Consider the following 14,775-nt stretch of genomic DNA (forward strand, 5'->3'; position numbering starts at 1 on the left):
CTAAAGACTACAGGAAGGGGGGAGGAAATAAAGGAAGACCTGTGGCGTGTAATGGGTGAAGCTTCAATCTTCATTCATGTTGTTTTCCACCATATCTTCAGTGCCCAGCTCCCGACATAATCCGGAGTAGACACTGAATAAATATTGGTTGAATGTATGAGGGGATATGCAGAGAAGGAGCCTCCAAATTGGACTTGTGGGTCAGAAAGGACTTTTAAGAGAAGTCAGAAAGAGAAAGACAAATACCGTATGCTAACACATATATATGGAATTTAAGGGGGGAAAATGTCATAAAAAACCTAGGGGTAAAACAGGAATAAAGACACAGACCTACTTGAGACTGGACTTGAGGATATGGGGAAGGGTAAGGATAAGCTGTGACAAAGCGAGAGAGAGGCATGGACATATATACACTACGAAACGTAAGGTAGATAACTAGTGGGAAGCAGCCACATAGCACAGGGAGATCAGCTCAGTGCTTTGTGACTGCCTGGAGGAATGGGATAGGGAGGGTGGGAGGGAGGGAAACGCAAGAGGGAAGGGATATGGGAACAGATGTATATGTATAACTGATTCACTTTGTTATAAAGCAGAAACTAATACACCATTGTGAAGCAATTATACTCCAATAAAGTTGTAAAAAAAAAAAAAAAAGAGAAGGCGATAGTTAAGCTGAGTTTTAAAAGATAACTAGGAGTAAACTTTTTCCAAGTAGGAAAAAAAGTTCAGGCTGAGGGAATGATATGTTTTAACCACAATATGTACGAATTGGCAGAATACAATGAAGGAATTTTATGTTGCAATTACAGCAAAGAATACTAGTGTCAGAATGAAAAAGAAATGATTGACGATGACTCTCTTCTTGACTAGTCCTTGACCTTAAGCTCTGTCCTTGGCCCTGTTAGCCAGGTTTTAGCAAGAATTCTGTTGAGTCAGTTTAGTGAAGACCCCCACCCTTGGTGTATCATCACCTTCCATATCTGATCCAATTTCTCATCTCCATCCTCAATATTTTCTCACCCTGGCCTGCCTTCAGCAAGATTCCAGTAGAGTCTGTTTAGCAAGAATCCCTGTAACAGACTTAGTTTCCTCAGTAATTTTCCATCCACTGACCCCGCCACCCTGCTCCTTGGCCATCAATCCCTTCTTGTCCTTGTATTTGGAGTTCAGCCCCGTCTCTCTCCCCTACTCCAATACCTTCATTGTTGTATTAAATAATGGCTTCCTTACCATCTTTATGAGTGTCATGAATAATTTATCTTTAACAAAGTTAAGGAAAAAAAGATTTCAGAACAAGTTTGGCCTATTACGATTTTCCATATTATAAACTTGTACCACTAGATGCATTTTTATTTAAAACAATTATAGCTTCCTTGCAAATTGAATCTTCTAGCATTATGATAGATTATGATATGACTTGCATTATCTCAAGTAATTTTTTGCCTTAAAATTTATTTTGGCGGATTTTAATAAAGCAATATCAGATTTTTATTTTACAGTAGAATGTGTCTTGGATTTTTTAATTTATTTTGAATACCTGAAGCTTTTGTATACACAATTTTGGACATGTGTTTCAGTGAATTTGTTTCAGGTTGTTTCTAATCTTTTCTTCCCCACTAGATAATACCTGCCTTGAATGAGGAACTGTGACTTACTGCACAAGGCCTTCAAAAGATTTTCAAAAAAAACTTATGATATACATTTCTTGTTAAATTACTACAATATTTTAAGTTTGAATACTTTCATATATCAAAAAAGAAAAATTTGCTTTTATGAAATGAAAAACTGGTATCATGATATTATCAATTCATCACAATTTTCAAGACTTTGAAAAGATAAATCATTCATCATAGCATTAAAAAAAATTAAGGTTGGAACACAGAAACTGAAGTTTTAAAGTACAGTAGTGTGGTCTATATTAAAAGTCACAGACTAAAAGTAAGCTACTAAGACTATACAAGTTAAGACCATTGAAAAGAAAAGTAACAATCGAGACTTGTTTACACATAAAAGTTTACTTAATAGATGTTCGTTTTCATAATAAAACCATTCAACACTCACTAAAGGCTTGCTCCATAATTTTTATTGAAAATTACTCCTCAAAGTTTTGTAAAATTTGTTTAAGCTATTTTGATCAATTAGTTATTAAATGATGTAGACACTGAATATTATTTGAATATAAAAACATGCATGCAAATTCTCTTAAAATGGCAATGGAAAATTTAGTTATTACCACTGCTTAATCGGACCAGGGAGAATTAAGTTACAAGTCACAATTTCTTATCCAATGGCTCTATGGGGTTGGGGGAAAAGTAAAGGATACTGACAGGAGGTCAAATCAGAGGGCAGCGATCACTTCCTGTTCATCTCCATAGTCACAAATAGATCTGATGGGTGTCTGACTCTTCAAATACTTAATTTAATTACTTGAGTTTAAGTGATTCATGAGATACATCAAGCAGTATTTCAACCAGCTCATGCACCATGAGATATAGATTAGTCATTAAATAGCTCTGCAGAATATCTCTTCCTCTATGCCATATCAAATTCTTAACCTTAGATTTGTCATTAGATTATCCTTCCTGCTTCTCCGATCATAAGGACAACTGTTAACCTTAACTGAAAACTAAAAATAGCATAACTTTTTAAAAAAGAGAGAGATCAATAAGATGTGATATGAGGCTGTAAATTTTTGAATGAAAGCAAGAAAGCGTCAAGTTTTAAAATGCTTATTTCTTTAGATAGATAGATATAACTCAATTTGGACCATCTATAATTTATAAATGATAGGTTATTCCATTTTAATTAATATTTAATATTATCAGTGCATTACAGTTCCCAAAATTTTCTGTCAGTGCACTCAGGATTCCTCTCCCATAAGCAGTATGGTGTAGTGAAAAGCCCCTGGGTTTTGAAACCAAACTGCCAAGGTTTGAATTCCTCCCACTTTCAAGCTTGGTGATGTTAAGCAGGTAGCTTAATCTTTTTTGAACCTAAGTAGATCCATACAGAAATTGGCACTAAAAATGGAACCTATTTCATAAAGTTGTTTTTCAAGATTAAAAAAGATAATGTCATGGGCTTCCCTGGTGGCGCAGTGGTTGAGAGTCCACCTGCCGATGCAGGGGACACGGGTTCGTGCCCCGGTCTGGGAGGATCCCACATGCCGCGGAGCAGCTGGGCCCGTGAGCCATGACCGCTGACCCTGCACGTCTGGAGCCTGTGCTCCGCAACGGGAGAGGCCACAACAGTGAGAGGCCCACGTACCGCAAAAAAAAAAAAAAAAAAAAAAAAAAAAAAGATAAAGTCTCTAAAGTGCCTATGACACATGACAATACATTTAATCATTATTTCACCTTAGTTTTTAGAAGGGGTCAACAAAATGAGAAGAAATACCATGCTCAAGATTATGCTGCACATATTCATTTTTGGATTATCAATACTCTATTTGAAGCTGTGTAGTTATATACACTGATTATATATATATATATATATATATAAAATATACATATAATATATATAATCTTATTACTATCTTATTAAATATATATATTTAATCTTAGTACTTTCCACTTTTAAATTTTAGAAATATGATAAGAAAAATACATAAATATTAAGCACAGTCTAAAGACTGGGCTTATAAAAATAGCTTAAAATTCCTTTAATTTGGGGGGAGTTAAATTATACAATAATAATTACAGTTATAAATGAGCATGTGAAACTAGCAATGGTTTATGTGAGATTATTTTTCTAACCCAAGCTTTTTTTAGCAACCTCTATAAATCATGAAATATTCATTTGATTAACATCATTGTATGAGGGGAAAAAAGTAGTTGACTGGTATTTGAGCACGTAGACGAACGTAAAAGAAATCACTGACTTTATCAGGATCTATCATGCAGTAGTTTTATTCAAGCTTATCTGAGTTAAAAAATAGAATGAAAAAAATAGGAATTAACCTGCAAGAAACTTGAATTATTTAGGCTAAAGAATACACGACTTAATAGTATAACTCAATATATACTTCAGTATATTATACTTCAGTATAATATATACTTCAGTATAATATATACTTCAGTATATTATATTATTATCCCTAGGTGAATTACCATATATCTAAGGAAGACAGGAAATAGGAAAGGCATTTCAATAGAAGTTTATGAAAGTATGGTAGATATTTTAGTTATTGCTACAAGTTAATCAATGGAAAGATTACTGAAATTGGTTCCTTGTAATAAAAAATAATAATAATTTATTGTTATATATATAAATGAGCCAAAGACAGCCTCTGTGGATTGGCACCTAGGTTTCTTTTTAACTGTAGAGTGAGACCTGTTAGTTCAGAAGCTCATGAGCATCGAACTCAAACTTTTATGCACCCAATTATTTTTAAAACAGCACAAAAAAGCAGATTTTTCAGCCATTTAGAGCCTTCCTACTTTGTCTATCCTGCAAAACCTCACCAGCCATCTGCTGGCCGTTGATAAGATTGAGACTTGTGGTTATAAAACCCCAAGTTGCTGTGGCCTTTCTGACCCAGGGACTCTCCACGGTGCGGCTGAGCCACATCACCTAGAAGCCTAAGTTTCTTCTCTGATCCCCCCACCTCCCCCAGGAGCTCCCTTGCCCTCCTCCCTTCTGGATGGTGGCCCCCTTTGTGAGCCTCTGGACAGCCTCCTGCTGTGTGGCACTTTCCCCTCTCATGCAATCTTCTCCAAGCACTGCCCAATAAAGTTTGTTATGTGGTCGTATCTTTTTCCTTTGATTAGTACCCAAATCTCTTCAACCGTGGCACCATTATCAGTCTAAAGCTGTCAAAAGCTTACTTTAAAGGAATCTACTTTCTGCTTTTAGTGGCCTGCCTTTAAGGCTGGTGAAGAGTTTTAGGAGCCAGCCTCTGAAGAAGGAATTGGTAGTGCTGCTTGCAGAAATGACTGCTGAGCATTTATAAGAAGGCAGTACAAGTAATATGTGCCACCCTGGAAGCAGAGACCCCTGGTGTGGGACAGAAGTGGTTAGCACTAGTCTGTCCAACTGGGATATGGAATATGCTTTGTACTTGTCTGTAACGTCTAGGTTAGACTCTCATAGCAGACCAGAAGAGAAAAAAACTCTCAGCCTGGCTACCTCTTCTTATTTCCTGCAGGAATGTCTTCATGGAGGTATAATAGAAAATTGTATTATCAGCTATTGTCAAGTACTGATGTAAGAAAAATACACTACTTTAAAAATTCTGTATATTTGTATATATTTGTATTTGTATAACCACATAAGCAGTGTCAGTTTTGTTTTGTACTGCACTCATATGGAGACAACCATGATAAATTTAGTGCCATAAAAATAAGATAATTCTCCTAAGAAAGTCTTATGATTCTGCTTATTAGCTGAGAGCTCATTGATAGTTGTTTTTTTCTTAGTTCAGGTTTTATTTTATTTTATTTTTTTGGTCATATCTGCTTCCACCCAATGCAGGACTCTTGTTCTTGTATCAGAATTGCAATGATTTTGTGGTCTTATTGCATTTGTCTTTTCTTAACTGCATTAGAGCACTTTGCTCAGATCACCACTGTAGCACTGACCACATGTATTATAGTTAATTGCTAGCCTCCACTAGGCAGTGATTTTCTTGGGTACAGAGAACGCATTACATCCATTTCAGTATTCCCATCACACAAATAATATCATCACATTGCATATGTGCCAGGCACACAGATAACACCAACACATTTTTAGTGATTTGCTTCATTGAATTATTGTGAGCTACCTCAAATCCTTCTGGCAACCGGCAAAGTAAACCATAAATAGTAATTTTAAGTCAGATATCAGAAAGAGTGTCAGTGCCTCTTGACATTGGAATAGAATAAATATTGGACTGTCATTCTTCTAGGAAAGGATAATTTTCTATGATATTTTTATAAATAAGAATTTCATAAAGGATATTAAACATTGTCAGTACAGATTCAGTCTCTCAACAAAATATGCTGAACATATAGTATGTGTAAATCACTATTGTAAGCACTGGGGGGGGAAATGGTGAAGATGGTAGAAGCTCAAGGAATAGTGAGGAAGAAAAATTTATCATATCAGAGTTCTATCAATTGGCCCCAGCTTTCCTGTACTTCTTGGGAGTATGATAACATAGAAGAATGGTAGTGAATATGAACATGTCCTTAGTCTGTCCTTTAACAGAATCTCTTTAAACACCAAAAGGAAGTTGAAATAAGTGTCATCTACGTAAAGGTAGGCAAAGGTGGAAAAGAAGCTCAAATCTATTTCCTATAATGTTCCTTGAAAAGAAAAACTCATTTTGATAGCCATTAGCCCATGGCAAAAGGCAAAGTTAAGGGCTGGGTTGTGTAGAAAGCCTTTATTTGGGCACCATATTTGACTTGCTCCAGAGAGTTGTAGAAAGGTAGTGGGAATTCAGAATTCCAGGGCTCTAGTCTGGAGTCCCTCTGTGACTTCAGGACAGTCACCTTTTCCTGGTATTTTAGGTGAAGCTCTAGTTAGAGTGAAAGTGATGTAATAAATCCTAATATTTGCTAACCTACGTCTTTCTCTACCTTACCAAATATTAAATGATTATTTTCCATCTATGTTTCCCTATATAGGAAATATGGATTCAGTAATATTAAGCTAGTAAACAAATTTACACTGAAAATAGAACAAGTACAGTAATTTTAGTTAACTTAATGGCTATTATAATTCAGAAAATTAAATTTGATGCTGAAATAATATTCTTTCTTCTTTTAAAGCAATGGACAATAGATAGGGAATGCCATCTTGGAATAGTATTTAGATGGGAAGAGGTTTAAATAGGCTCACAAGATAGCCAGATTCCTGTGGCCTTTTCAGACATACTTTAATAGATTAAGACTCACATTGTTTTTAGGCTATTAAATTTAGTTTAAGGGACTTCCCTGGTGGTCCAGTGGCTAAGATTCCACGCTCCCAATGCAGGGGGCCCTGGTTCCATCACTGATCAGGGAATTAGATCCCACATGCTGTAACTAAGACCCAGTGCAGCCAAATAAATATTTTTTTAAAAATTTAGTTTAAAAATTAAGTGATTCTATTCCCAAATTTAAAATAAGTCCTTTTCTATGGAAGACAGCACTTTTTTTTTTTTTAAACAGCATTTTGGTTACATTGTCAAATCATAGGGATGAAACAAACTGAAAACCCTACGATTCTAATTCTCTGACTTCTTTACTACCATCCAGTAGCTTCCCAGTGGACTTGAGTAAAATCCAAACTCCTAACTGTAGCCACAAATCTTGCAGGGACTCAGCCTCAGCCCCTTGTCTTCCTGTCCTCTCCCTGTCCTGTTCTCTGGGCACTTGGGCCTTCTTGTCTACCAGGAGTATCCTGAGTTCAGGCCCAACTGAGTGCCTCTGTACTTGCTATTTACCCTGTCTCTCAAGCTTTTCTCCTAGATTTTGTATGGCTGTTTCCTTCTCATCACTAAAATTTCAGCATCAACTTTGCCACCTCCAAAGAGACTTCCCTAACTCCCAATTAAAATGATAAATTCCCAACTTGGCCACTATCTTTCCTATTGCCTTATTTTGTAGTCTTCATAGCACTTCTTAGTATTTGAAATTTTTATTGTATTAGTTTATTTATTTACTGTCTATTTCCTCTAGTATAACATAAGGTCTAAGAGACCAGAAATCTTGTCTATTTTGTACATTGGTTGCTATTTAATAAATACTTGTTGAATGAATGAATGAATATGATTCCATTCTGCTTTAAAATATCTCCAAAGAAGGATCACATTTTAACTGTCTAGTTGAACTAACTGTAAAGAGTGTCTTTCCCTTTTAGCTATTCAAAAATACTTATCTTTGGGCTTCCCTGGTGGCGCAGTGGTTGAGAGTCTGCCTGCTGATGCAGGGGACACGGGTTCGTGCTCCAGTCCGGGAAGATCCCACATGCTGCGGAGCGGCTGGGCCCGTGAGCCATGGCCACTGAGCCTGTGCGTCCGGAGCCTGTGCTCCGCAGCAGGAGAGGCCACAACAGTGAGAGGCCCGTGTACCGCAAAAAAACAAAACAAAACAAAAACAAACAAAAAAAACCTTATCTTTTAGCTAGTACTGATTTTTCCTTCTGTTCTTCTTAGAAAATATATCACATATTTGAATTTTTTTCCCAGACAAGAGATTTTAGTTCCTTTAGGCTTTTCTGTTGGGTCTTATGCATTAATATTCTACCAATGTGGACGTCTGGTTCTCCCCTGAAACCTACTCAAGTTTTCTACATTGCTGTGAATTTTTGAAGCTTGGAAAAGTAGCCATTATATGAATAATGTTCTGGTCAGTGTTGAATGCATATGAATCATCATTTAATTCACAAAAGGGGTGGATTGATGGCTAACAGCAATTTGTTTCCTTTATCTTTCCCTAATGAAAATTAAAATCTTATTACTACAGTACCCATGCATGTAGAAAAATTAAAGTTATATTCTTTGCAGTAATAATTTCCTATTTTCATCATTTTTGAAAAGAAATAAAGATGGCTTAATGATTCCAGACTTTTAAAATGTAGCTAAATAACCTTTAAAAATGTGAGTAATCATAAACAAATGTTTTCTTCAGATCCTAATTGGCAATTAATCCATTTTTGTCCTTCCTTCTTTGTCATGCATTTCAATAATATTACAATTTGTTGAGTGGCCTCTGATATCTGGGCTGCACAAATCCAATCAGTGGCATCTCACATTATAGAGTTGCTCGTGATGTGCCAGATTCTACCTCACCTTTGAAGCACAGTCTCTTTAAGAATCCAAAAAAGATCAGGTCCCACTTAATACATCCGGTTAGAAAGTTATTTGTTCTGCATGTAGAAAGAATATTGTCACGTAGTAATAAGATCTCGGATATTAGCCATATTCCTTCTGATTTTAAGTAGACTATTTATAAAAGAATGTTTTTTGAGAATGCTAGCTCATTCATCCTGCTATTTTGCCAAAAATGAAAATCTGTCCTGCTTTTAATTCTTTTATCAAAGTCTTTACTGTGTAACACTTTTTCAGTGACCAGAATCTGAAGATTTATGAATATAAAAACGTATAAGGCACCTCTCCCTTTGCCACGAAGGAAAAAAATCTTTCAAGTATGCAAAAAAAATGACAGTCACTGAGGTATCTTAATATCTAAGTATTATTTAATGACATCTTACTGGTTTCATTGCTTTTTTCCTCTTGTTTGCATGGAGAGTGTTTGTGCACAGGATTTCTGAGTAGAATCAAATGAGAAAAGAGAATGGTCTCCAAACCCAATCTCCCTGGTTCTATTTATTTGGACTACCACTGCCAGGTTTACCTTCTTTGTACACGGCCATCAACATTAATCTGTCTCTCATACTCTCTGTGGCTACCTAAACCATTTGGTTGGTTTCCAGATTCTTTCATAATTTGGTCTTGTTCTATTCAATTTAACTTTCCAGTAAACTCCCAAGACATTCTCCAGTGATGTGCTTTGTCCAAAAATTGTCGTTCCTATGAACACACCTTACTGCTTCTTGCTCTCTTGTTCTCATTCATACTCTGCCCTCTCTTGCCTAGACAATGTTCCTTTTCCTCATCATCACAGTGTCCTTCCTTAAAATTGCAGGCCAAATTATATCTCTTCCCTTGAAACCTTCCCTAACCTCCAGCCTTCCCGCTCCTGACAGCCCAACACCCTCTACCCAGATCATGTCTCCATTGGTCTTCCTTTTCTTGGAATCTCAGAATAGTTCAAAATTCAGCATTTAAATTCATGCACACTGTTTTTTATGTCATACATATTACTCATATTGCTCAACTTTGGCTCTAAGCTCCTAAAAACCAAAACACCAAGTCAAACTTTTTAATGAAAGAAACTTTGTGAATGATTTCTTTATTACTATGTTATTCCTAGTTTACTAACAATTTTTAATAGTATTGGACTATATACAGATATGATTAAATACTAAAAAGAAAAAAAATCTACCGAGATATTCCAGTGTTATCACTCTGGGTCATAATTTTTTAAAGTAATTACAAGGATGTGTTTTTACTATAATAAATTATATTTTGGTGCCTATAAACTTTTGAAAAGATGTGAGAAGGTACTACATATTCTATAGAAGTTATGCACATTTACATATAAAAATACATATAAATAATATACCATTAAAATGATATCTATAGATGTATACATGTATTATATATATATATATATATATATATATATATATATGCACATATGTCTGTATATGGTATATGGTATACTAGGCAGAGATGTTTTTACAATATATTTCCATGTAACTGAAACTTATATTGCTGAAGATTTCCTTGCCTTTTCATAGACAGAAGTTTTATAACCTAACATGAGACATCTGTCACAGAGAAAGACAGTTCCATAAGATTTAGCTTGGCTATTCACCTCCACCTTGGATTTAGGAAACACATTTTGATGATTCATATATACAGCATAAAGGTATCATTGACAATAAAATGACTTCAGGCTATATAAACCCATAAATAAAGGGAAATCAAAACTTTCATACAAGTAATCCATGCAAGAAATCATTTTGTAAATTTGAAGGCACCTATCCTATATTGGCATGATGGTTACAAGTCCCTAAAAAGAAAAAATACATAAGTTTGCAGTTTCCATTTTTTAACACATTCAGAGTTCCCCTTCCCTTCCTTCCAAGACACATGTTTTGGAGTTTTATGGTGCCCAGCATTAATTTTCTTCCAGTTCCTTGCTTTCTGAAACATGCCCAATAAGAAGCTATTAATCAGTTAGTGGAATCAATCATTTGTTTTCCGCAATTAACCATATTGACTAGAACAGGGATTCTCAGTCCTTAATGTGCATATAAATCACTTGGGGATTTTATTAAACTGTGGAATCGGATTCAGTAGGTCCGAGCGAAGATTGGCGTTTCTAACAAGCTTTCAGTTGCTGATGCAGCTGGGCAGTCTACACAGGAGGCTCCAGAATCCTTAGCCATAGGTATTTGTTTCTGTTCAGTCTCACACATAGGCATTCAACAAACACGTATTGAACATGAACTCTGAACCAGCCATTGTGCCCCCCAAAGAGTAAATTTAAGGGCAAGCAGCCTTTTTCAAAGTTTTTTTCTTTATATTTGGCGTATTACATTTCCATTATGGGAAATAGGGTGCAAAATGCCCCAGGGAAAAATGTGAATGGGGAATACTGGCTAGACTTGCTTGAGAGTAATTAATTCCCTCATTTAGGTTAATTTTTGGCTAAGCACCATTTAAATCCTGGGGGCCACCATCCTCATAAGTTTTACTAAAGTGAATGTCTTATATTCTACCCAGTAACTGTAAAAATGTAGCCTGACAGTTCAGTTATGAGGATCAACCAAAGGTTCATTTTCTTCATCCCTTCAACTCTTTCAACTTTTTTCCTAAGTAGGAAAACCCCATGGAAAGAAGATAGTTTTTGAAATCAAACACGTTTGGGTTTAGATACAACATATTCTGCTTACTTGTGTGATCCTAGGCAATTTACTTCAATTGTCTGAGCCTCTGTTTTCTTACCTGTAAACATGGGTTAATAAAAATTATCTTACATTCATTTAAAGCATACTCTTGAACACCTCTGATGTACTGGGCACTGTTCTAGTTCTTGGGATGGGAGAATGGACAAATGAACATAGACTTCCTCCTCATGTGTCCACTGGGTGCATATAATGCTTATAAATAGGATCTGACTGTCAAAAATGGTATAATGGTATAATTAGCATTCCTTAGTAGCTTTCAACTCCTTGGTGTTTTCTAGTTAACTCCTAGGTAAGTATTGGGTTGGCCAAAAAGTTCGTTTGGGTTTTTGGTAACAGCTTATGCAAAAACCCGAATGAACTTTTTAGCCAACCCAATAGAACTGCCATTTTCACAAACTTTCATAGCAGTTCTCACTTACTCATGCTTACTATAAGCCAGGCAAGGTTCTAAGTGCTTTACGTATCTATCCACACTCATTTAACCCTATGAGGCAGGTTGTTATTTTCCTTTCACAAGGATAAGAACAGCAATGCTTAGAAAGGAAATTAAAGAATTTACCAAGACCATGAGCTGGTAAATAGCAGAGCTGGGATCTGAATTCACATAGTTTGGCTTCAGAGACAAGGTCTTAACCACAACACCTTGGAGTAATAAAATTAGAACCATTCTAAATAAGTCCCCAAATTTTCACTTCATGTATTAAAACTGCCCATTCCAAACTGTATGTTAGCTAGGTTTAGTATGCCCTCTGGTGGAAAACCAAAGAAGGAGAGACAAGGAACTTGAAGTGCAACAGGAAGAGACAGGAACTAGTTCACTGACATTCTGGGCTCTAGAAAAGTTTGCAAGCTCATGAAAATGGCTGGAAAATCTACCAGGACGAAGACATAAGACTACTGAGCAAGACTAAATAGTCAACATGATGTAGCTGTCTCACACACTGGCTACACACAGCAGAGTCTCTACAGGGGCAACTGTGTAAAGGAATCTTGTAAAATCTCAAAGAATGAATATCAGAATTACAGTTTTTACTAGAAATCATTTTAATTAAAAAAAGTATTTGTCAGAACGTCAAAAAAACATGATCATGTAGCTATTGTACACTGCCTTCTCAGGAACGCATTGTGAGCAGGCAATGTGGTATTCCCCTCTGTAGTGATAGAATTTTCAGGATTCATGAATTCCTAGGATGTGCCTTCTTAAGGCCCTAAGGGCTGATTCAGTGCTCCCAAGCAAAAGCTGGTGTAAAATAAAACATTATTTCTTTGCTTCTCAGACTATACACTCAAGTGGTTAAAGGCAATAAGTCTTAAATGTAAGCTGGTTGGTGGACCTTGAAGACTGCACAGCATTTTGTATGAAGTCACCAACACTGATACTTTTCCTGTGCTCAGGCAGCTGAGGAGGGGAGGGAAGTACTGGCCCCTCTTATGCTTCTCTTCACTCTTCCTCTCAGTCCCAGCAAAATAAGCACCTTTGTTCCATGGAGGCCAGGAGCCCCTCAGGAAGACTCTTACTCCTGGTAAGAAACAGTCACTCTCTACAAAGCTACAGTAATCAAGACAGTATGGTACTGGCACAAAAACAGAAAGATAGATCAATGGAACAGGATAGAAAGCCCAGAGATAAACCCACGGACATATGGTCACCTTATCTTTGATAAAGGAGGCAGGAATGTACAGTGGAGAAAGGACAGTCTCTTCAATAAGTGGTGCTGGGAAAACTGCATAGGGACATGTAAAAGTATGAGATTAGATCACTCCCTAACACCATACACAAAAATAAGCTCAAAATGGATTAAAGACCTAAATGTAAGGCCAGACACTATCAAACTCTTAGAGGAAAACATAGGCAGAACACTCTATGACATAAATCACAGCAAGATCCTTTTTGACCCACCTCCTAGAGAAATGGAAATAAAGACAAAAATAAACACATGGGACCTAATGAAACTTCAAAGCTTTTGCACAGCAAAGGAAACCATAAACAAGACCAAAAGACAACCCTCAGAATGGGAGAAAATATTTGCAAATGAAGCCACTGACAAAGGATTAATCTCCAAAATTTATAAGCAGCTCAGGCAGCTCAATAACAAAAAAACAAACATCCCAATCCAAAAATGGGCAGAAGACCTAAATAGACATTTCTCCAAAGAAGATATACAGACTGCCAACAAACACATGAAAGGATGCTCAACATCTTTACTCATTAGAGAAATGCAAATCAAAACTACAATGAGATATCATCTCACACCAGTCAGAATGGCCATCATCAAAAAATCTAGAAACAATAAATGCTGGAGAGGGTGTGGAAAAAAGGGAACACTCTTGCACTGCTGGTGGGAATGTGAATTGGTACAGCCACTATGGAGAACGGTATGGAGGTTCCTTAAAAAACTACAAATAGAACTACCATATGACCCAGCAATCCCACTACTGGGCATATACCCTGAGAAAACCATAATTCAAAAAGAGACATGTACCAAAATGTTCATAGCAGCCCTATTTACAATAGCCCGGAGATGGAAACAACCTAAGTGTCCATCATCGGATGAATGGGTAAAGAAGATGTGGCACATATATACAATGGAATATTACTCGGCCATAAAAAGAAACGAAATTGAGCTATTTGTAATGAGGTGGATGGACCTAGAGTCTGTCATACAGAGTGAAGTAAGTCAGAAAGAGAAAGACAAATACTGTATGCTGACACATATATATGGAATTTAAGAAAAAAAAATGTCATGAAGAACATAGGGGTAAGACAGGAATAAAGACACAGACCTACTAGAGAATGGACTTGAGGATATGGGGAGGGGGAAGGGTAAGCTGTAAAAAAAAAAAAAAAAAAAGAAACAGTCACTCTCAACTAGGCTCTTTGGCTGAGGATTGCCCTCTCTGCTCCTTATTTGGGTCTCTCAGGAAGAGGGCAGTGACATTAGAGATTGCTGTACATCCATCTTCTGAGAATCCAGGACTTTATGTACATGTTAATTTATCTAGAGAGAAAGAACATGACCTATTTTACCCTGGGACTAGAAAATTGACCCTTCAGTTGGCTGATGGACTGACATTACTGTATCTACTCTTTTATCTTCCTACAATCCATCTTCCACTCATTTTAGTGCTTCTAGTGCATCCTCTGGAATGAGAAAACTCATCCTTAAAAGTATAAAGTATTTTTTAGAATTTTTACTTCAAATTAAAAAAATACTTTAAAAAATATAGTACTAGTCCTTAAAAATAACTACGTAACTGTGTTCTGAA

Source organism: Mesoplodon bidens (assembly GCF_964165515.1).
Source record: "Mesoplodon bidens genome assembly, chromosome: 12".
In the NCBI taxonomy this organism is placed as follows: Eukaryota; Metazoa; Chordata; class Mammalia; order Artiodactyla; family Ziphiidae; genus Mesoplodon; species Mesoplodon bidens.